Source organism: Rhinatrema bivittatum, chromosome 2 (genome assembly GCF_901001135.1).
Source record: "Rhinatrema bivittatum chromosome 2, aRhiBiv1.1, whole genome shotgun sequence".
In the NCBI taxonomy this organism is placed as follows: domain Eukaryota; kingdom Metazoa; phylum Chordata; class Amphibia; order Gymnophiona; family Rhinatrematidae; genus Rhinatrema; species Rhinatrema bivittatum.
The window spans coordinates 156081876-156106944 of record NC_042616.1 but is presented as its reverse complement, the minus strand read 5'-3'; the positions used below and the strand labels follow the sequence as shown (position 1 = coordinate 156106944).

General features: G+C 46.2%; 1 long non-coding RNA gene across 1 annotated transcript; it reads right to left on the bottom strand.

The window, feature by feature from the left end:
- Positions 1-449: 449 nt before the first annotated feature.
- Positions 450-15718, bottom strand: LOC115086058. The gene is made up of 4 exons (XR_003855041.1): positions 15496-15718; positions 15208-15239; positions 1355-1730; positions 450-568 (listed from the first exon to the last, which is right to left on the bottom strand). It is a non-coding gene; the product is annotated as an uncharacterized LOC115086058 (long non-coding RNA).
- Between the last annotated feature and the right edge of the window lie 9351 nt (positions 15719-25069).

Here is a 25069-nt window from a genome sequence, read left to right as displayed (position 1 = left end):
CAGTTGGTTCAAAATTCTTATCCCCATGTCTCAACTCATCTCGGTCACATAGAGGAGGCACTATGACTGGGACCAATGCTCTGGCTTCTACTAAGCTTTCTCTATTAGCAGTTGAAACCTGTCTCAATAGTTGTTCTCTCAATGGGAAGTTAGGAGAGGAGCTCAAAATTGGTTGCACTCCACCAAGATCTTCTAATATGTCCAAATTAGATACATCTACCACCAACAAAGGGTTACGTTCCATACTCCCATTGGGGAGAGGTAGTAACGGGGGTTTGCGATCCACCGGGCTAAGAGAAACCTCAACACGTCCCCAGTTTGGTTACTCACCATTGGGTAATTCAGCAGTTGAAGATGCTAGTCTTCTGGCTGGTAACAAAGTAACTGAAGAAGGAAGAAACTTCCCTTTCCTCTCTCTTACCATTCATTCTTAGTTCAATAATCCGGCACAAAGGGACATGCTCCTTTGATGGGTGGTTTTGGTGCGCCAGGGGCGGTGCACTGCTGGACTCTCTTTAATCAACAGGCACTAGGAGGATGTCAGCACTCTTCCCCACAGCGGTCTCCTCTGGAAAGGTAAATGGTGCAAGATGTCAATACCATGGAAGACGCAGGATGGAGGTAACTGCAAGTTTCCCCATGCTCTAACTTCTTGATGTAAGGCAGAAACCTTTTCCATCTGAGTAATCTTAGCTAAATCAGGATAAATCTGGACATTTTGACCTAAAAAAAATTAGCATTTATATTTTTTAAATGTGATTTCATAAGAGCAGTTAAATCTTGCTCAGTAATACAAGAGCCTAACAAAGTGGCCCTCTAATATATCTCTGGACTAGAACTTTCCATAAAAGATGTTAGATGTAACATGTCCATAGATGATTGGCCAAATTGATTTTGTTGGGCCTTTAAGCATACACCAGATGGCAAAAAATATACCCTATTAAAAGGGGGAATTGTTTCCTCAGACATATGAAAACCTGCAACAAATAATTGTTGCAGGTGTAGTTCACCCACTAATTTAGGAAAGTTCAAAAACCACAGGTTTTTGAACTTTCTCCAAGAAGGGTGGATTCTCCAATCCACCCTTCTTGAAAGAACCATATACTCCTGAATTAGTGTAGCATTAACAGACTGAATATTTTCCACAGCACCCTACAAAGCAAGAATTTTCTCAGAATGTACTTGAAGCTATCCCTTGAGCCTTGGAACCATGGAATCAATCTTCCCAAACAAATCCCAAACAGAAAAATGGATCTTATTAGAGCAATCTGATAAAAGATGCCAAATTTTATTAATAGCTCCCAAATAGAGTCTGTCACCACCACCTGTTTAATCAATGCAGGGAATAACTTACCAATTTTGGAGGACCGTAGAGGTTGAGCCTTCTTAAAGGAGGACTTGCCTCCAACTGCAACAGTCGAAAGAAAAACATCATCTTCCATTTGCTGCTCATTTATCTGCCACTGAGACAAAGGCTTTCCTCTGAGTCCCAAACCAGCTGACACCATCTCGACTTCAGTTCCTCCGATGTGTTGGCTCTGATGACCTCATCAAAATGCAGCAAGCCAGCAGAGGGTTCCGTATGGATGGCAGCAGCCAAAGGTCTAAAGGGCTCGGTGAAAACTCATCTTCTAGTGAACCTGATGCTCCTCCATCAACCATCACAACTGAGGTAATCCAGCCCCCTCCATCAGGCACATGAGACAAAAAGCTGACAATGGATTGCTGACCTGAAAGGGAAGGAACCTCAGAAGGAAAGACTCAAACATTCCTTTCCTTTTAGGAGACATTTCCACAGGTAACAAAAAATAGACACATATGGCTAAACAAAGCTCCTTATCACCTCATGCTGTCATCTTAACTCCTTCCCCATAATACAGACTTTCAAGTACCTGAAAGGAATTAATGATGCACAAAAATCAAGCCTTTTCTGATGGAAGAGAAGTTATGAAACTAGGGGTCGTGATATGAAACTCTAAAGGAGAAGAATCAGGCACAATGCCTACAAATATTTCTTCATGGAAAGGGTGATAGATGCATGGAATGCCCTCTTGGAAGAGGTGGTGATAACCAGAATGGTAATGGAATTCAAAAGGGCATGGGATAAACACAAAGGATCCCTAGTGGCTAGAGAATGGAAATGAAGAAATGGATGAATCTCTGTTAAGCCCAAAGTTTACATTGTTGCATGGTAGTATCTGCACAGAATAGAAGTTATTATCCTTAATAGAAGGCAGGGGGTAACTTGCATGGAGCGACAGTTATTATCTTAAGCAAATTGCTGGGCAGACTGGATTGACTGTTTTGGTCTTTATGTGCCATCTTTAACTATGTTACTTTACTTTTACACACACACGTTTTGAAGCATTGTTTTCTACCCCATCCTAACGCCACCCAATTTACTCCTCCATTCAAATGTGGGTAAAAAAAACCACACATTGTGGCACAGCCCGTGTCCTTTTACCTGCTCACAAGGAGGGCAATTTTCAAAGAGCTCATTTCAATGGGTATAACCAGGGGCAGATTGCAGGAAAATATCAGCCAAGGGAATTTTTTCAAAACTGGCTCATGGGGTATCTGACTCCCTTGTGCACTTTCTCTGTAGCACATGCATCAACATGCCAAGTCGACTCTGAAACCTGGCAGAATTAAGTCCAAATATCTCCAAAATAAAATGTCTCATTTTTCCTAAATAATTAAGAAATAGAGCATACTCTAGACCAGCAGTGAGTATATAAAGCTGTAGACCCCCATTCCATCCATGCAAATCGGATGGGGCCACCCCACAAGTCTGCTTAGCAGAATATCCCACCTTAGTCATACATGTAGAACACAGACAGACCCTCACCAAATACAAAATGAGATAATAAACTATAAATAGAAACATGCAGACAAAAACTGAATTTGGAACTGCAACAAGCCAGACTGTTTGGAATGGGAAAACAAATATCATTCCTCACTAAACATTAAACAATAACATCAAGAATATAAAGCATGAATCATAAAAGTAAAATCAAACTCATAAGAATAAATATTTCAAAACAGCTGATGAAAAGAACAGGCAATGATTACAAACATATAACATTATTTTTTAAAATTTCCCAAACATCGATAAAATATTTCAAAATAGACACAGTAAACAATAGCCAACAATTAAAATTAATGCTAAAATAAATCCCCTGCTCTCCATACCTGGGAACTTTAGATTCCAGTCACCCTGAGTTTGTCATGGATTAATTAGTATGGGGTGGGAGATATGCACAACTTTCTTCTCTCTCTAACACATGTTCATTCTCACACAAACTCCCTTATATTCTCTCTCTCACACACATGCTTACTAGATTACACACTCTCTCTCAAACATGCTCACTGGCTCACATGCTGTCTTTCACAGACATGCTCACTGTATCATACACTCATACTCTTTTCACATAAATGCTCACTGGCTCAATCGCTCTCTTTTATATTCATACACAGGCCCAGTGGCTTAAATAGTCCTCTTGCTCAAACATATGCTTATTGGCTCACTCATTCTCTCTCGCTCACAAACATGCTCTGGTAATCACAACAAGCCCAACTGTATTAAGCAATGCAACAATGGAAAAACAGAAACATAATCACTCCTCACAAAACATCAAGCAATAAAATCAAGAGATTTATGACATCATTCATAATATTAAAACCATGAAAAGAATAAAAACAGCCAACAAACATAAAGCACGTTCAGCACTACTTAGCTGGATAAGTAGGATTTATTTGGTTAAGTAGCAGCCACAGAATATTGCCTTACATTTAGTGGTTGCTGCATAGCTACATAAGTCCCTTAAATGGCTAAAAATGTTAGCTGCATAATTTGTGAGTGAGCAGTGAGTGGAGTGATTTAGCCATATAACTTTTGCAATGAAGAAGTAATATTCGGTCTTAGCTGCATAAGTTTACCAGTTATGTTAGATGGTTATAACTGATACGACTAAGTACAAATATATATGAGTATATTCAGTGACATAGCCATGCTACTGAATATACCATGTAATTTAGCCGGATAAGTTATATCTGGCCAAGTTTCTTAAAATGGCCATCTTTCAATATTGTCCCCTAATGATATAAAAAGTTACATAAATTTGTTCTAATAATTCCCAAACACCAATCAAATATTTCAAAATAGCAGATACATGAAATACCCTAAAATTTAAAATTGTAAAAATGTAAATAATTAAAAAATCTCCAGCTCTCCATACTATTAAATAAATACTTGGCAACTTTTGATTTCCCAGAGATTGTTGAGGATTTGGGTGAAGAAGGCCACACCATCTTTATCCTCTCTCTCTTTCTCCTTCACACACATAGGCACTCTCTCTCTCATACATATGCAGGCTTTCACACACACATGCAGAATCTCTCTCTCTCTCTCTCATTCACACATGCAGGCTCTCTCTTTCTCTCATGGACACGTGCAGACTCTCACTCTCTCATGCACACATGTAGGTGCTCTCATACAGACATGCAGGTTCTAACTCTCTCATGCACACATGCAAGTACTCTCATATAGACATGTAGACACACTCTCTCATACACATGCAGGTGCTCATTCTCATGAACATATTCAGTCTCTCTCTCATACACACTTGCAGGCTCTCTCTTTCATACACACATGAGGGTTCTCTTTTTATCTTTATAAACCGCCTAAAGCAAAAAGACTAGGCAATGTACAGGTAGTACAATCATAAAATAATATGGACCAACATATCACATAAAAACATATACATGAGACCAGCTCACTTACCGTTAACATAAACCAATAGTTCAGTTAGACAGTTCTCAGATCATGTCGTATGCTTGCTTAAATAACCATGTTTTCAGCAAGGATTTGAAAGTTTTTAGACTGTCAACTAAAAGTAGGGCCTCAGGCAGTGCGTTCCACAAAATAGGAGCTGCCACAGAAAAGGCACTGTCCCTGGTGCAGTATAATCTTGCTTGGTGCACTGAAGGCAAATCCAGGAGGCCCCTTTCAGAGGAGCGTAGCTGGCATGTGGGGCAGTACAACTATAAAAGTGCATTGCCCCGTGGTGACATGTCTGAAGAGATCAATTTAAAGGTCGTAATAGCAATTTTATATTTGATCCGTTCCGTGAGGGGGAGCCAATGTGGTCATGTCTTTTTTGCCTGGAAATAAGATGGGCAGCTGCAATAATTGTAGAAGCTTGATTGTCACGGCAGGTAAGCCGAGAAGAACGGAGTTACAATAATTGATGCTTGCACAACCATCCTAAAGTCTGGCTTCTCCAAGAGATATTTAAGACCATACATAACCTGAAGCTTGTAGAAACTATATTTTAGCAGGCTTTTACATGGGGATGGAAAGACAGAGTGCAGTCTAAAACTACTCCTAAATTCCAGATACAGGATTCAAATGAAAAAAACAATATTATCAATCACATTTGTTGGAGCTTAGTTGGAGAGCGCTGAATCAGAATGCACTGTGTTTTTGCAAGGTTCAGAAATAGTTTATTATAGAAGAGCCACTTCCTGATAGTTGCAACACTTAGGTTTATGAGGTCTACTGTCTCTGACCATGATGGATGTATGCGGATGAAAAACTGGATGTCATCGGTGAATATATCCTTCACAGAGGCCCTCTAGGACCTTACACAATGGAGCTAAGTATAAATTAAATAACATAGCAGAAAAAGCTGAACCTTGTGGTAACCCAATCGTGATGTGACCATTGCAAGATCATGTTGTTGCGCTTTATTTATAGAGACCGCTGTGACAAAAATGATCTAAGCCATTGAAAGACAAGGCCAAAGATTTCACATTCCTGTAACCGGTATAACAGGTTGGAATAATCAACCATGTCAAATGTTGCTGTTATATCCAGGGAAATTAACACATAACTGTTTCCAGTACCTAGGCCCCTTCTAAGTGTATCTAGAAGTGACAATATTAGAAGTTCAGCACTCAGAGATATTCTGAAACCATACTGGTGTGAATCAAGTATCTGCTTATCCTCCAAATAATCAGTAAACTGTTTCAAGACAATGCTTTCTATCAATTTAGATAAAAAAGGTAGGGAGGATTGAGATTTGATTTTTTCAAAAGAGGTCTGACAGGTTTTTTCAGTGGCTCGGGGAGTTCATCTTCACTTAATGAAAGATTGACAATAACCTTCAGAGCTGGTGCTATTGCGTCTTTAATTCCTTTCAGAATTTCTGGGTCAAATGGATTTAGAGCGCGCAGAGAAGTGTTCATGTGAGAGATAGCCTGATTAATTTCAACAGTTGATGTCTCTTCAAACTCAGTCCAAGAACAAGTATGTGTATCTTCTAAAAGGTAAAAGCCAATTTGGGACAGAGGAAAAAGAAGTTGGAAATTTTTCGATCTTGCCATTGAAATGATCTAAAAAATCATTACAGTGCAGGGAGATTGTGGCTTGTGCAAAAAATCTGCCAATCAAAGGAGGGTTTGTCAACTGCTTGGCTATCTTAAAAAGTTCCTTAAGATTATAGCCAATCTCATAAAAGCGCCTGGAAAAGTAAGCACACTCAGCCTTGTGAATCAAAGAGCGGTAATCTCTTAAAAGGGAACAAAATAGCATTAAAGACTCAGTGCACAGCTTCCGCCAAATCTGCTCACTTGTAATTGTCGTTTATGATGTCTAATAGCGAAGGACAACCAAGGGAGATGTCTTATTCTGGTTCTAAGCTTAGGCCGAAGAGGGGCAACGCTATCAATAGATTTAGCTATGATAGAATTCCAGATATTGACTCCTTCTTTGATATCATTAAGATGGAAAGAGTTGAGATTTGAAGTCACTACATCAGATAGTTTCCGGAGATCAATATGCCCTCTCCGAAGGATTATTTTATTGCGACAACTCTCAGAACTCATCAATGCCAGGGAAATCAGAACTTTAAAACTGATCCAAAAATGATTAGACCAGGGAACTGCAAAAATTGATATTGAATTGATGCAATGATCTTTTACAGAGTTGTTCACAAAGACAAGATCTAAGGTGTTACCATGTTTATGAGTGAGGGATGAAAATCTATTCCCAGCCAAGAGAGGAGAGAACATCAAGGAAGAACCTTGGCAGGTTCTGGGCCTCTCTCTCTTTCATACATGCATGCAGGTTCACTCATGTACAAATTCAGGCTCTCTCTCTTTCATACATACATGCAAGTGCTCTTTCTTATGCCCATATTCAGGCTCTCTCTTTATCATACACACATGCACACTCACTCTCATGCACACATTCAGGCTCGCTCTCTCTTTCATTCACATATGCAGGCTCACTCTCATGCACATATTCAGGCTTGCTCTCTTTCATACACACTGGCGCTTTCTCTCATACACAAATACACACACCTCTCAGGCGTCCTCCTTTCTTCTGGGCCTTGGCCATGCTTGCCTGATCATTTACTGCCAGAGGAAAAGTGGGAGGAAGCAGCCCTGCAACCGCCAGATGCATCCTTCTGCCGAGCCTATAGGCCTTTCTTCAGGCCCCGCTGAGACCTCCCTCAGGCCGTGAATTGATGGGCTCCATTACAGCCCCGCCAACATCTCCCTCGGGCCATGATGGGTTGGGCTCTGTTGCAGCCCCATCAAGTCCTCGCTCGGACCGCATCGGGTGTTGTGGACCCGTAAAAACACTTATTCCACGGTAATCCCTCAGCAGGAGCTGAGATGAAGACCATGTGACCAGTGCGACTGGCACACCGATAGGCCAATCCACCCCTGGGTATAAAACACTGTTTAATGCTGAAAATGGCTTAAAAGTTTCCCTCAAAGGGATGAATTTTAAAAGCTATTTACTCTCATGAGGTAAATTTTCAAAGATTTACACAGGAGTTGTGCATGCAAAATTGACATAGAGACGTGAGACCTCTTTGCTCAGTAAACAACTTTTAAGAAGGGCAGGAGCATGCTACTACTCCCACTCGCAAAAGTATATGCATACGGTATAAAGAGTGTGTTTCGAGGGCATTCTACAATGTGGTTTTGAAGTACGTGTACATTTATGTATTTTATAAATGGAGTATGCACATACATCAAACATGCATGCATGCTTTCATACCTGCAGTCATGGAAATTAACTCTGACCTCTCCTTTTTCTGCAGTTTTTGGATAGAGAATCTGCAGCAAGTGGTGAAGGATATGGGTGAACTGGTGAAGGTCTGGGTCAATTGGTGCTTGGAAGTATGTGTACAAGTATTTTCATAAGTGATATACATGCACACATCAGCCAAATTATATAAGAACATAAGACTCGCCATACTGGGTCAGACCAAGGGTCCATTAAGTCCAGTATCCTGTTTCCAACAGTGGCCAATCCAGGTCACAAGTACCTGGCAGGATCCCAAGGGGTAGACAGATTCCAAGCTGCTTATCCCAAAAATAAGTGATGGATTTCTGCAACTTTACCTTAATAATGGTTAATGGACTTTTCCTCAAGGAACTTGTGTAAACCCTTTATAAAGGTAGCCTCACTAATAGCTTTCACCACATCCTCTGGCAATGAATTCCAAAGCTTAATTATGCTTTGAGTAAAAAATATATTTTCTCTTATTAGTTTAAAATGTATTACCCAGTAACTTCATTGTGAGTCCCCTGGTCTTTATAAAATACTTGCCTCTGCACATAAACTGAGGGTTATTTGCCTTTGTTACAATTATTTATTTAAGGTGCACAACATAAAGGTGGATTTTAAAAGCCCTGTGCACACATTAAGTAGGGGATGCATAACAAGATGGGTTTGCGCAAACAGAGTGGTTTTGAAAAGCCACCTGGATATGCGTGTATCTCCCATAGCGCACATGACTCAAATGTTTTTAAAAAGGAGCAGGGCATGGGTGTGGTCTGGGTGGGGCATGGGCATGTCATGACCTAGCCAAGAGATAGGTGTGTAAATACTTATGTGTCCCGGAGCCTGAGGTCTCCTGCCATGTAACCTTACTTCTGCTATAGATAAGCACAAGTTATAAAATAAAGAAAAATAGGCAGATATGCAGGGTTTTAAGGGTCAGGGCTAACTGGGGAGAGTGAAGGCTTTTAAACTAAGAGATTTGGCGGACTTACCCCTTAACTGGGTAAACTGGGGACGAACTGGTTTAACTGGCAATGGTGTCAGCGTGCACCACTTCCCCGACATATGTGGTAGAAGTGGGATTCGTGCACACATGCATTCACCCACACGTGCGCGCAGCCAGGCTATTTTATAACAAGCACACATATGTGCGCATATGTTTTATAAAATGGCTGAGTCCCTGGACCAGGGCCCAATGTGTGCAGGAGTGTTGGTTCAGAAACACGGTCCTATGCATTAGGATTATTATGGACTTTAAATGTATTTGTGATATTGCTGCAGCAAGAATAATCCACCATCTACTAAAAGTCTTTTGAAAAATAGACTGCCATAAGTATTATAGTATTTGGTACAGAGTGGGTTTTTGTTTTTTGTTTTTTTTTTTAGTGTTTTTCATATTCTACTTTGTTTGCGGTCTCTTAGTTACAATATTGTTATAAAATTTCCCAGGGGTTGTGTACTTAAAGGTATGCATGTAACCTAAATTTGTGCTATATGCACACAAAGGGGTGTTCTGAGGATGGAATTTGGATTTGAACTTGTACTTTTGATTTTAAAAAGTATACAAATAAATTCACAAAAATAAATTACATATTGCAAAGACCAGCTGTTTCAGACAATTTTATCACTTTATAATTTATATTTTCTTAACTTTCAAAGATATGATACATTGTTTACTTTGCAATTATCTCAAGTTGTATGAAAGATTAATCTGGACTCCCAAATAATTAAGCCAGTTTCCATCAACAAATCTTTCATGTGTTTGTCCCTTCAATTTTTGAACAAGAACATGTTTACATTTTTCATTTGACTGGCTGAAAGGAGGATACAGTATGTTTATGGACTATATTAGACAAAACAAAAAAGGTATCCCAGTGCACATCCTGATTTATACCTGCTTAATAGAAAAATAAACAGGTAACTCCAGCAGAGAGTCTTAGAAAACACTCTTTATATGGCAGGCAGAGCCAGTGGAAACACTAAGCAGACTAGGCAGCTACCTAGAGCATCACAGGTCTGGGGGTGGTGGCATGACCTCTCCTTCTTCCTGCCTGTGTGGCCCAGAAGTGGTGTGGTGTGAGCTCATACAGGCAGAAAGGAGAGGCCATTGCCGCTACCATCTAAGGCAGAAAGAGGAGCAGCACAGCCCCAGCCGCACGAAGAAATCACATCGGCCAGGCCTGTTGCACTCAGGAGAAAGAAGAGCAACGGTGCAGCACAGGGCCAGAAGATGCAAGAGAAGCAGCATCAGCCCTGGTCCAGGGACCTGCGCAGTGCTCAGAAGCAGGAGGAGGAGCAAGCATGGCCCAGGGTTGGAAGAAAGAGAAGTAGTATCGGCCCGAGTCCATACGGTGTTCAAGATTTGGAAGAGGAGCAGCAGGGCTGTGCGCAGAGGAAAAGAAAAGGAGAAGCAATATCAGCTGTGGGCTGTCAGGAGCAGGAGGTGGCGCACGCAGTAAGAGTCCAGTCTGCTGTGGGGGCTGTAGGAGGAGGCTGCTACTACCACTTGTGCTTGAGGGGGGGAAGGAGGGGAGAGACGGGGCTATATGTGGTCAAGATGGACAGATGCTGAGCACAAGTCTGGATGAAGAGAAGCTAGAAACAAACTACATTCCAGCTTGCAGCAGCGTTCACATCAAAAGCTTTGTGACTAGAAAAAACAATGCAGTAATTTCAAAACACTGGGTCAGTGTCCAATGGTGCTGAACATTTATAGAAAAGAAAAAACATCTGTTGAAGATACTAATACCAAAGAAGTTGTTCATGTTTTTTTATTTGCATATTTTTTAAAAAAATCTCTAAAATTTGTAATTTTGCAATTGAGCATTGTGGACCGATGATGAGACTGATCGATGGTAAAATGACTTCACGAACATTCTGTATATGTGCAGTCAGCATCTTTTTGCTGGTCTCAGACACAATGCAATCACTTTCTTGATATCAGCTCCATTAGATTAGACTGGGATTTTTCTTGGAGTTGTAAGGGGAAACATCCAAGCTCCATTGTTAGGGGAATTTCTGTGGATGCGCAGTGTGTTACAGAACTGGAGGTGCAGGATTTATATTGACATTCTGTCCCGTCCTGTATAGATTGCAGACTTCACTCTCATATTCATATAGAATTGGTGGAATGAGGCTATCAAATAAATTTAATAATTGTTTTATTATATGGTTGAAACTGTCCAGCTTTTTAAAAATTTCACAGAAGGTCCTTTGGACTTTTTCTTATTGTGGGTTTTTTTTATAGCCAATTTAAAGACAGGGGGCCATATAGTGGAGGTGGGGGTGATGTGTGGAAATGTCACTTTGGCTTGCCCCCTCCATAGTTAGCTTGCACTCCTGTTGTACCTCCTAAAATATTTCTTGTAAACAAAGGTTAAAATTAAAAAAAATGAGACATTTAATTACCTGAGTTGTTCTGGGTGCCTGGGGTGGTGGGTGAAAGTGATCCCTTGGTGAGGAGGTCTAGGCATGGAGAAAGGCAGCCCTGGAGCTGTGCTGTGAAACAGGGCAATGCTGAGTTGCAGCCAGGCTGGAAGCCGTGTTTCTGCAGCATCAGGCTGCGAGAGAAGAAAGGGCCTGGTATGGACCGGAGAGCAGGAGCAGAAGTGAGGCAGCTTGGTGCTGCTTCCAGTGGCATTGAGCCACAGTGTTGGAGGCACCCACTGGAGCAAGGGAGGAAACCTGCTGTTTTGGCATGGGAGGAGGCACAGCAAGCAGCGAGGCATAAGACTGCTGCCGCTGCCATTGCTCTCATTTGTAATCCTGGCTGCGGCGGTGAGGTGGATAGGTCTGCACTGTTGCGGTTTAGTGTAGGAAGGAAGGCTTGAGGAGGCAACTGTGGCACGGGAAAGGCCTGGAATCTCGAAGGAGTACAGGCTGCAATTTCAATGACATCATGATGATATCAGTGGCAAGTCGTGGTCCCAGCCTGACGAACAATAAAGTATATATAAATAAGTTAAAAACAGAAAGGACAGGTGTACGGTGATCAGGAGCACTGAGAGCAGGCCCCTGCCAAATTTGGATATGGGGTGAAAAAGCTAAAAAGAAATCTGTTCCACTGTGACATTTTTCAGTTAAAAAAATATAAAATTAAGTTAAAATAAATTGAACGAGGATGGGTCTAGGATAGATGGATTCTCCAGGCAGGAAGGCCCTCCGAGGAGCGGATTGCCTGAACGCGACAAGGCCCCCTAAAAGCGTCCACGGACCAGAGTTCAGGAACAAAGGTCAGAGTAGCAAGTAGCGATGCGTCTCCAAGAGGAGTGGAATTCAGCAGGAAGGAAGTCCTTGCTAACTCGTAGGAAACATAGGCTGGTTAGTTTAAATACACTGGCGGGTGACGTCATGCAGAGGGGACGCCCCCGAGGTTCCCGCCATGACCTGTATTAGAGAGGGACTGGCGCGAGGGCGCGTGCCCTAGGTAATCCCCAATTCAAGATGGCAGCTGGGATCGCCCATGCCGTCCCGGGGACGCAGGGAAGGCGGCGTTTGAAAGCGGAGGCTGCCATTCTTCGGAGAATCGCTGGAGCAGGGGAAAAGGAGGTGAGCAACAGAGGTTGCAGCCATCTGTGACCGATGGGCGCAAAGTAGCAAAGCCTGCTAATTAGCCAGATAAGTTTTCAAAAAAAATGTTGTTACTTAGTTGGCAAACAAACACTTTTCAAGACTTATCTGGATAAGTGGCAATAAAGCTGTGATTTATCCAGGTAAATCAAAATGTATCCGGTAAGTGGCACAAATCTGTATACACATACCTACACATGTATACACATATATTTGTGTTCCTAATTTTAAAAATTTAAGAAAGCACATTTCAAACTATTTTCCTTAGCACTTGTAGGCTTTGACGTGTTTAAGTCCTCAAATTTTGTAACATGCGCGTGTTAAGGAAATTACCAGTTTTACCAATTAGTCCATCAGTTTGCCCAGTCTATCTCCAGATCATCAAGACCTCTCCTGGTTCATCAGCCTGAACTCCCCCCAGTTTATCCAGACCCCGCACTGAGTCAGTATTTAGCAATAAAGGCTTTTATTCCAATTCACGCCAGATAATTAGCAGGTGTAAATATACGCAGGTAACAGATGTCCGTGCATTGCTATGGCAGGTTCTAAAATAGCAACTTATATGCATAAATGTTGGCCCCAGCCTAGAATGTCTCTGGCTGGCCTCTTTTTTTTTTTTTTTTTTTACACACGTAAATTTACTCGCCTATCATTACTCATCCATGTATTTTGAGGCTTATAAAATAGTATATACACGTCTTAATGCTATTTACATGCATATGTGCTGATTTTTACAAGCACAAATGCTTTGAAAATTCACCTATTAGTTTGTTGCAGAATTGACTCCACTCTGAATAGTTTTTGATAGTGCAGTCCAGGTTTATCCTATTCAAGTAGCTTCATTCAGCTCAGCACTGGGGGGCATTCTGAAGGTATTTCCTAGGCAACCTGTAAACAGCTTGGAAAACAATGTAGTGATAGGGCTGAGGGGGGAGGGGGAAGACTCCTCAAGTTGCACTATGTCCTGTTTATCCTGATTTTTTTGAGAATATTTTGAGAAATATTGAGGTTACCAAAATTTTCCTAGAATTGTATACACCTGTAGCAGGGACTAGAAGAAGCTGGGCTATGGCCTCTCAGACAACACAAGAAGTATTTTTGTTATTGAGATCACCAAAGCAAGGATATCATTTAGAACAAAATCTGTTTTACAGTTTTGAATCAAGGAGAAGGTCACTGGATTTCTACCGGAGAGAGAGAGTGCTGTGCCCAGGCTCCTCTCTGAAGCAGCCCAAAAAGCACCTTAATAGCTGAAGGACAACGTAGAATCGTATGTATTAGAGTGAAGGGCGTGCTTGGAGAGAGGTTTTGCGCAAAGGAAATCTAATCAAGGTAGGAACTAGAGCAGTTAGGGTTAATTTGTAATACCAGTTGATACATGGAATTAAATATCAGCTTCAATAGCTTTAATAAGTGTGCAAGAAATAGAATTAAAAGAATGAAATTTAACAAAAGAAAAAAAAATGAGTCCTGACACATTAGCAACACTTGAGAAAAATGTGTTACTTTATAAGATCTAGGCAATAACAAAGTCCACATAGAGAAGCAGCCTTTCTGTTGGAAAATAAAATTCCAGAGTGAATACAAGCTGATTAAAAAAAAAAGAAGAAGTATATTAAAGGGTGTACAAAAGAAAACCCAGCTATCAAGTGCTAAGAATGGACAGCCAGTGTGTGACCCCAAAATGACTGTTAATAAACCTTATACTCTGGCTGTACAGTTCATTTTTTTCAGAGGCAAAAGTAGTTTCAAACGATAAAGACAAACAAAGAACTGGGAGAATTTGTTGGCTTCATTAAAATTCTAAGGAGAGGATCACAAAGAAGTCCAAAACTACTATGTACAGACCTCTAAAAAAAATATATCTGAACTCTTTCTTGGTTAAGAACCAGTTAAAGATCATCTTTGCCTGTAGTCTGTGAGAAATTGAGTTGCTGAATAAGGTTTCCTTACAAGAAGTACTGTAGGACAGGAGGGTGATAGAGGGAAAAACAAGATAGAAAATCAAACACATATCACTGTCCTTCACTTAGAGTAGAAATATTTTGCTTATTCTTTTTATTTTATCTAGATAGATTTCTCAGTTCACCAATCCAGTGTAGACTCATTGTAGAAGCACAAAGAATTATGGTGCAAGTGATGTAATATCTCTTTTTAAGTTCTTAAAAACAGAAGAGTAGGGAGAACAACCCAGGAAGATCTTTGTAGTCAAATACTCCCAACACAGATCACGAGCTGCACTCCTGACCTTCACATGCTAGCTTCTGAGATAATCAGCTGCAACAGAACAAAGTACCAATGATCCCTAGCCATGGTCTCAAGCCATGCTCACAAGCTACTGCAACCATCACAAGCTAAGTGTGTGCACACCAACATTAACATAAAGTAGGCCTAAACAAATTGAGACAGTAACTTACAAATACAGGAAAAGGAGAGAGAGGAACAGAGAAAGATAGACAAAGAAAAGAAAAAAAGAAAAGAGAGCGTACTTATAAAGAAACACAATGGGAAAATACAAAACTAGAGAGGAAGCTTGAATAATAGAAAATATTTACCTGTGGAGAAATATCTTGAGTTTCTCTTATTCCTAAAAAAGAAGAAAACACAAAAAAAAATCAACCACTTGTGACAGCTGTAGTCTGTGGGTTACCTCAGAAGTGAGTGTCTTAGTCCCAGGGGAGTCAAATCTAGGCCAGCAACAATAAAAGGACTTCTGCCTAGGCCAGCCACCTTCCTTTCAGGTTGAGCCCTCCACTGCTGGTCGTCATCAAGGCATGAGAACAAGGGTAGCCTCTGATATGGACCAGGAGCAAGAGGCTTGACACAGGGTAACAGGAACTAACCAGAATTCCAGGAAGCCAGGAAGGAGAACAATAGGAATGCCTGATAAAGAAGCTGAATGTAAAAGCTGACAAAATTGAAGTCTTCTAGAAACAGAAGCAGAGCCAGAGTACAAGGACTGGAAGGTAGGACCAAAATCTAACAACTGCCTTACTACCTCAGTATAAGTACAGGCCTATGCTGGAAACAAGATGGCCACTGGGGGAGTAGTGAGGAGTACAGAGCTGGGAGGACTGGACAGTTCAAGCAGCTCACAGTGTCACCTGCAGGCCAGAGGAGCAACCGGCAATGGATTCTCACACCACTAAGTTACAATATGAAAAGCAGAGTAAAGTCTGTAAGACTTATTTTACCCTGTGAGACTTTTCAGACTTATACTTATCTGACAGTAATTTTTTAATTCTTTGAAGAAACTGGTTCCATAGAATCCTGAAGAAAGCAAAAGAAAAGTAAATTGTTTATGGTACTTGTATATGTCTTATTTGGAATTTGTGTTGATTTAATAGGAAATAATGGCTGACTAAAATTATCTTAAATAAAACTATTTAAATTATTTAGACTTAAAGAGAAAGCTTCATCCTTTGTTTTATTCCTGCTTCCCCTTCAGACCTGTGGGGGATGGGCATTGGACTGTACACCATGGGCAGGATTTTAATACCTACGCGCAGGTGTAGATTTGTGCACGCAATCCGGCGTGCACAAATCTACGCCCGATTTTATAACATGCACGCACAGCCACGCGCATGTTATAAAATCCGGGGTCGGCGCGCTCAAGGGGGTGCACACTTGTGCACCTTGCACGCGCCAAGCCCTAGGGGAGCCCCGATGGCTTTCCCTGTTCCCTCCGAGGCCGCTCCAAAATCGAGCGGCCTCGGAGGGAACTTTCCTTCCACCCCCCCACCTTCCCCTCCCTTCCCCTCCCTAACCCACCCCCTAGCCTTTATTCCAAAAGTTGTGCCTGCCTCCGGGCAGGCATAGGTTGCGCGCACCGGATCCTCTGGCATGGCCGCTGTGCCAGAGGCCTCGGTCATGCCCCCGTCCCGCCCCTTTCACAAAGCCCCGGGACATACAGGGGGTATGCGCGTAAATCCAGCTGAATTTATGCACGTAGGGCTTTTAAAATCTGCCCCCATGTGAAAAGACACCAGAAGACCTTAGAATTTCGAAGCCATAACTAAATTTCATCACCCTTGGCTACAATAGCGGGAGAGCTCATCACCACAAGGGAGCGTGGTTTAGATTCTGTCTAGAGATGTCATTGGCTTTCTGAAACCTTAAGCATTACTACAAGAAGGATTGGGAGAGGGTACGTGGGAGGCACACAAATGCATTGGCCTCCAGGCACCAGAGACCCTTTTATGCCTCTGACTGAACAGGATAAACAGAGATGGGGAAATCACAGGACACTTCTGTAAGACAAGAATCATACAAGATATAGATAATAATCATAGTGCAATGCACCAAAAGACAGCATTAAGCCTGTGGTTAATCTTTTATGGTGTATGCTAATTTGACTTATTGCAATATATTCTGTAGGCTTATGTTTGCAGATCTAATCCAAAACTTATATTATTTAAGTCTAAGAAATACAGGAATTATTTTAGGCTACACTCCTGTTAATTTTCAGTTCTATGCAAAATAACCTTTGCAACTTCACTGTATTTTTCATCTAGTTATTCCAATTTATAAATTGAAGAAATCTCCTGTGTATTTGTCTGGTGAAACTTTAAGCTTTTACTGGGTGTCTCTCAGGTTAAAAACAGTAAAACACATAATTTGCTTTGTTCCTGTGGCACATCATACAGGGAGTTAATGAATCATTCTTTGATTTGAGTTTATTAATGCTCAAATAATGCAATAGCAATAATGTAGTCAATATGACAATGACATCTACAATGTCAAGAGTACAAGTTAACCCCAAACCTCTGAACCCAAGCCTAGACAAAGTCGAAATTATTTTCCTCAAAGATAATGAAAAAAGAAGATAAGAGAAAGAAAAAAAAATAAAATAGAGAAGGAGTTTGTCATTCATTATTCTTCTCTCTAGCCTCCAGAGGTGCTCAACTAATGCCCTTCTTCTGTTCACAAACTGGTCCATCAGGAATTATTCATCCATTTTTATTCATCTCATAAAGCAGTGCTTTTTCTAAAGAATTTTCACTGCAGAAGAATTAATTCCATGGGGCACTTTTAAATGATGCACAGGGGCACTTTTAAATGATCAAAGGGGCACATTTAACCTTTATTTAAAAACATAAATTCAAATAAATAATTGTAAATGTTTGTGATTTATCTAAAAATGTCCAGATTTCCAAATAATTGTTTTAACAAAACCCCACTGGGTATAAATCTCTGTTATCAAGCTGATGTCCACTGTATCTGGCTAAAAGAAAGTGGGCAACAGCAGGTCGTGGATTATAATAGGCTGTGCTAACAACTAGGGATGTGAATCGTTTTCCATATCGTCTTAACGATAGAAATCGTGTGGCAGGGCAAGAAAATCGTCTTAGGCACGATTTTTTAGTTAAAAAATCGTTAAAAATCGTTTTTTTCCGATTAGTGCGCACTAACTCGAGTTAGTGCGCACTAACGGGAGTTAGTGCGCACTAACTGGGAGTTAGTGCGCACTAACTGAAAATGATACAATTTGACACTTTTCAGGTCAGTTAAGGTCAGTTTAGGAATGAATATGTATTCCTATTGGCTGCCCTCTTATTTATTCATGTTACCAAGTTTCCTACTGACAGTATATGGGGGATGGGAAATGGAAACAGTTGGTAGCTTGACAAAACAAGTAATGTGATCAGTCAATGTGACTAGAACTTGTGCCCTAACCCTGATACCAGGGGTATTGTGATCTTCCTGCACACAGTGCCCTATCCCTATTAATACCAGGAGTGTTGTGATCTTCCTGCACACAGTGCCCTATCCCTAATACCAGGGGTGTTGTGATCTTCCTGCACAGTGCCCTATTCCTGATACTGGGGGTGTTGTGATCTTCCTGCACACAGTGCCCTATTCCTGATACCGGGGGTGTTGTGATCTTCTTGCACACATCCCGATATCAGGGATAGGGCACTGCATGCAGGAAGATCACAACACTCCTGGTATTAATAGGGATAGGGCACTGCATGCAGGAAGATCACAACACTCCTGGTATTAATAGGGATAGGGCACTGCATGCAGGAAGATCACAACACCCATGGTATCAGGGATAGGGCACTGTGTGCAGGAAGATCACAATACCCCGGAGGAGTGAGGGTCAGGCAGCTCCCCCCTGTCTGTGAAGCCAGCCTCTCACTAGTAATGCAGGGAGGGAGCTGTCTCAGACTTCACCATCCTCCCCCCCCCCCTTACCCACACACCATTCACTAGCTGGGACATGGAGGAAGTCAGGAGTGAGGGTCAGGCAGCTCCCCCCTGTCTGAGAAGCCAGCCTCTCACTAGTAATGCAGGGAGGGAGCTGTCTCAGACTTCACCATCCACCCCCCCCCCTCACCCACACACCATTCACTAGCTGGGACATGGGGGAAGTCAGGAGTGAGGGACAGGCAGCTCCCCCCTGTCTGTGAAGCCAGCCTCTCACTAGTAATGCAGGGAGGGAGCTGTCTCAGACTTCACCATCCTCCCCCCCCCCCTCACCCACACACCATTCACTAGCTGGGACATGGGGGAAGTCAGGAGTGAGGGTCAGGCAGCTCCCCCCTGTCTGTGAAGCCAGCCTCTCACTAGTAATGCAGGGAGGGAGCTGTCTCAGACTTCACCATCCTCCCCCACCCCCCTCACCCACACACCATTCACTAGCTGGGACATGGGGGAAGTCAGGAGTGAGGGTCAGGCAGCTCCCCCCTGTCTGTGAAGCCAGCCTCTCACTAGTAATGCAGGGAGGGAGCTGTCTAAGACTTCACCATCCTCCCCCCCCCCCCCCCTCACCCACACACCATTCACTAGCTGGGACATGGGGGAAGTCAGGAGTGAGGGTCAGGCAGCTCCCCCCTGTCTGTGAAGCCAGCCTCTCACTAGTAATGCAGGGAGGGAGCTGTCTCAGACTTCACCATCCTCCCCCCCCCCCCCCCCTCACCCACACACCATTCACTAGCTGGGACATGGGGGAAGTCAGGAGTGAGGGTCAGGCAGCTCCCCCCTGTCTGTGAAGCCAGCCTCTCACTAGTAATGCAGGGAGGGAGCTGTCTCAGACTTCACCATCCACCCCCCCCCCCCTCACCCACACACCATTCACTAGCTGGGACATGGGGGAAGTCAGGAGTGAGGGTCAGGCAGCTCCCCCCTGTCTGTGAAGCCAGCCTCTCACTAGTAATGCAGGGAGGGAGCTGTCTCAGACTTCACCATCCACCCCCCCCCCTCACCCACACACCATTCACTAGCTGGGACATGGGGGAAGTCAGGAGTGAGGGTCAGGCAGCTCCCCCCTGTCTGTGAAGCCAGCCTCTCACTAGTAATGCAGGGAGGGAGCTGTCTCAGACTTCACCATCCACCCCCCCCCCCCTCACCCACACACCATTCACTAGCTGGGACATGGGGGAAGTCAGGAGTGAGGGACAGGCAGCTCCCCCCTGTCTGTGAAGCCAGCCTCTCACTAGTAATGCAGGGAGGGAGCTGTCTCAGACTTCACCATCCTCCCCCCCCCCCCCTCACCCACACACCATTCACTAGCTGGGACATGGGGGAAGTCAGGAGTGAGGGTCAGGCAGCTCCCCCCTGTCTGTGAAGCCAGCCTCTCACTAGTAATGCAGGGAGGGAGCTGTCTCAGACTTCACCATCCTCCCCCCCCCCCTCACCCACACACCATTCACTAGCTGGGACATGGGGGAAGTCAGGAGTGAGGGTCAGGCAGCTCCCCCCTGTCTGTGAAGCCAGCCTCTCACTAGTAATGCAGGGAGGGAGCTGTCTCAGACTTCACCATCCTCCCCCCCCCCCCTCACCCACACACCATTCACTAGCTGGGACATGGGGGAAGTCAGGAGTGAGGGTCAGGCAGCTCCCCCCTGTCTGTGAAGCCAGCCTCTCACTAGTAATGCAGGGAGGGAGCTGTCTCAGACTTCACCATCCTCCCCCCCCCCCTCACCCACACACCATTCACTAGCTGGGACATGGGGGAAGTCAGGAGTGAGGGTCAGGCAGCTCCCCCCTGTCTGTGAAGCCAGCCTCTCACTAGTAATGCAGGGAGGGAGCTGTCTCAGACTTCACCATCCACCCCCCCCCCTCACCCACACACCATTCACTAGCTGGGACATGGGGGAAGTCAGGAGTGAGGGTCAGGCAGCTCCCCCCTGTCTGTGAAGCCAGCCTCTCACTAGTAATGCAGGGAGGGAGCTGTCTCAGACTTCACCATCCTCCCCCCCCCCCCCCCCCACCCACACACCATTCACTAGCTGGGACATGGGGGAAGTCAGGAGTGAGGGTCAGGCAGCTCCCCCCTGTCTGTGAAGCCAGCCTCTCACTAGTAATGCAGGGAGGGAGCTGTCTCAGACTTCACCATCCTCCCCCCCCCCTCACCCACACACCATTCACTAGCTGGGACATGGGGGAAGTCAGGAGTGAGGGTCAGGCAGCTCCCCCCTGTCTGTGAAGCCAGCCTCTCACTAGTAATGCAGGGAGGGAGCTGTCTCTGACTTCACCATCCACCCCCCCCCCTCACCCACACACCATTCACTAGCTGGGACATGGGGGGAAGTCAGGAGTGAGGGACAGGCAGCTCCCCCCTGTCTGTGAAGCCAGCCTCTTACTAGTAATGCAGGGAGGGAGCTGTCTCAGACTTCACCATCCTCCCCCCCCCCCCTCACCCACACACCATTCACTAGCTGGGACATGGGGGAAGTCAGGAGTGAGGGTCAGGCAGCTCCCCCCTGTCTGTGAAGCCAGCCTCTCACTAGTAATGCAGGGAGGGAGCTGTCTCTGACTTCACCATCCACCCCCCCCCCCCCCCTCACCCACACACCATTCACTAGCTGGGACATGGGGGAAGTCAGGAGTGAGGAACAGGCAGCTCCCCCCTGTCTGTGAAGCCAGCCTCTTACTAGTAATGCAGGGAGGGAGCTGTCTCAGACTTCACCATCCTCCCCCCCCCCCCCCTCACCCACACACCATTCACTAGCTGGGACATGGGGGAAGTCAGGAGTGAGGGTCAGGGCAGCTCCCCCCTGTCTGTGAAGCCAGCCTCTCACTAGTAATGCAGGGAGGGAGCTGTCTCAGACTTCACCATCCTCCCCCCCCCCCCTCACCCTCACACCATTCACTACCTGGGACATGGGGGAAGTCAGGAGTGAGGGTCAGGCAGCTCCCCCCTGTCTGCGAAGCCAGCCTCTCACTAGTAATGCAGGGAGGGAGCTGTCTCAGACTTCACCATCCTCCCCCCCCCCCCTCACCCACACACCATTCACTAGCTGGGACATGGGGGAAATCAGGAGTGAGGGTCAGGCAGCTCCCCCCCTGTCTGTGAAGCCAGCCTCTCACTAGTAATGCAGGGAGGGAGCTGTCTCAGACTTCACCATCCTCCCCCCCCCCCTCACCCACACACCATTCACTAGCTGGGACATGGGGGAAGTCAGGAGTGAGGGTCAGGCAGCTCCCCCCTGTCTGTGAAGCCAGCCTCTCACTAGTAATGCAGGGAGGGAGCTGTCTCAGACTTCACCATCCTCCCCCCCCCCCTCACCCACACACCATTCACTAGCTGGGACATGGGGGAAGTCAGGAGTGAGGGTCAGGCAGCTCCCCCCTGTCTGTGAAGCCAGCCTCTCACTAGTAATGCAGGAGGGAGCTGTCTCAGACTTCACCATCCACCCCCCCCCCCCCTCACCCACACACCATTCACTAGCTGGGACATGGGGGAAGTCAGGAGTGAGGGTCAGGCAGCTCCCCCCTGTCTGTGAAGCCAGCCTCTCACTAGTAATGCAGGGAGGGAGCTGTCTCAGACTTCACCATCCTTCCCCCCCCCCCCTCACCCACACACCATTCACTAGCTGGGACATGGGGGAAGTCAGGAGTGAGGGTCAGGCAGCTCCCCCCTGTCTGCGAAGCCAGCCTCTCACTAGTAATGCAGGGAGGGAGCTGTCTCAGACTTCACCATCCTCCCCCCCCCCTCACCCACACACCATTCACTAGCTGGGACATGGGGGAAGTCAGGAGTGAGGGTCAGGCAGCTCCCCCCTGTCTGTGAAGCCAGCCTCTCACTAGTAATGCAGGGAGGGAGCTGTCTCAGACTTCACCATCCTCCTCCCCCCTCACCCACACACCATTCACTAGCTGGGACATGGGGGAAGTCAGGAGTGAGGGTCAGGCAGCTCCCCCCTGTCTGTGAAGCCAGCCTCTCACTAGTAATGCAGGGAGGGAGCTGTCTCAGACTTCACCATCCTCCCCCCCCCCCCCCCTCACCCACACACCATTCACTAGCTGGGACATGGGGGAAGTCAGGAGTGAGGGTCAGGCAGCTCCCCCCTGTCTGTGAAGCCAGCCTCTCACTAGTAATGCAGGGAGGGAGCTGTCTCAGACTTCACCATCCACCCCCCCCCCCCTCACCCACACACCATTCACTAGCTGGGACATGGGGGAAGTCAGGAGTGAGGGTCAGGCAGCTCCCCCCTGTCTGTGAAGCCAGCCTCTCACTAGTAATGCAGGGAGGGAGCTGTCTCAGACTTCACCATCCACCCCCCCCCCCCCTCACCCACACACCATTCACTAGCTGGGACATGGGGGAAGTCAGGAGTGAGGGTCAGGCAGCTCCCCCCCTGTCTGTGAAGCCAGCCTCTCACTAGTAATGCAGGGAGGGAGCTGTCTCAGACTTCACCATCCACCCCCCCCCCCCTCACCCACACACCATTCACTAGCTGGGACATGGGGGAAGTCAGGAGTGAGGGACAGGCAGCTCCCCCCCTGTCTGTGAAGCCAGCCTCTCACTAGTAATGCAGGGAGGGAGCTGTCTCAGACTTCACCATCCTCCCCCCCCCCTCACCCACACACCATTCACTAGCTGGGACATGGGGGAAGTCAGGAGTGAGGGTCAGGCAGCTCCCCCCTGTCTGTGAAGCCAGCCTCTCACTAGTAATGCAGGGAGGGAGCTGTCTCAGACTTCACCATCCTCCCCCCCCCCCTCACCCACACACCATTCACTAGCTGGGACATGGGGGAAGTCAGGAGTGAGGGTCAGGCAGCTCCCCCCTGTCTGTGAAGCCAGCCTCTCACTAGTAATGCAGGGAGGGAGCTGTCTCAGACTTCACCATCCTCCCCCCCCCCTCACCCACACACCATTCACTAGCTGGGACATGGGGGAAGTCAGGAGGGAGGGTCAGGCAGCTCCCCCCTGTCTGTGAAGCCAGCCTCTCACTAGTAATGCAGGGAGGGAGCTGTCTCAGACTTCACCATCCTCCCCCCCCCCCCTCACCCACACACCATTCACTAGCTGGGACATGGGGGAAGTCAGGAGTGAGGGTCAGGCAGCTCCCCCCTGTCTGTGAAGCCAGCCTCTCACTAGTAATGCAGGGAGGGAGCTGTCTCAGACTTCACCATCCACCCCCCCCCCCCCTCACCCACACACCATTCACTAGCTGGGACATGGGGGAAGTCAGGAGTGAGGGTCAGGCAGCTCCCCCCTGTCTGTGAAGCCAGCCTCTCACTAGTAATGCAGGGAGGGAGCTGTCTCAGACTTCACCATCCTCCCCCCCCCCCCCTCACCCACACACCATTCACTAGCTGGGACATGGGGGAAGTCAGGAGTGAGGGTCAGGCAGCTCCCCCCTGTCTGTGAAGCCAGCCTCTCACTAGTAATGCAGGGAGGGAGCTGTCTCAGACTTCACCATCCTCCCCCCCCCCTCACCCACACACCATTCACTAGCTGGGACATGGGGGAAGTCAGGAGTGAGGGTCAGGCAGCTCCCCCCTGTCTGTGAAGCCAGCCTCTCACTAGTAATGCAGGGAGGGAGCTGTCTCTGACTTCACCATCCACCCCCCCCCCCCCTCACCCACACACCATTCACTAGCTGGGACATGGGGGAAGTCAGGAGTGAGGGACAGGCAGCTCCCCCCTGTCTGTGAAGCCAGCCTCTTACTAGTAATGCAGGGAGGGAGCTGTCTCAGACTTCACCATCCTCCCCCCCCCCCCCCCCTCACCCACACACCATTCACTAGCTGGGACATGGGGGAAGTCAGGAGTGAGGGTCAGGCAGCTCCCCCCTGTCTGTGAAGCCAGCCTCTCACTAGTAATGCAGGGAGGGAGCTGTCTCAGACTTCACCATCCTCCCCCCCCCCCTCACCCTCACACCATTCACTAGCTGGGACATGGGGGAAGTCAGGAGTGAGGGTCAGGCAGCTCCCCCCTGTCTGCGAAGCCAGCCTCTCACTAGTAATGCAGGGAGGGAGCTGTCTCAGACTTCACCATCCTCCCCCCCCCCCTCACCCACACACCATTCACTAGCTGGGACATGGGGGAAATCAGGAGTGAGGGTCAGGCAGCTCCCCCCTGTCTGTGAAGCCAGCCTCTCACTAGTAATGCAGGGAGGGAGCTGTCTCAGACTTCACCATCCTCCCCCCCCCCCCCCTCACCCACACACCATTCACTAGCTG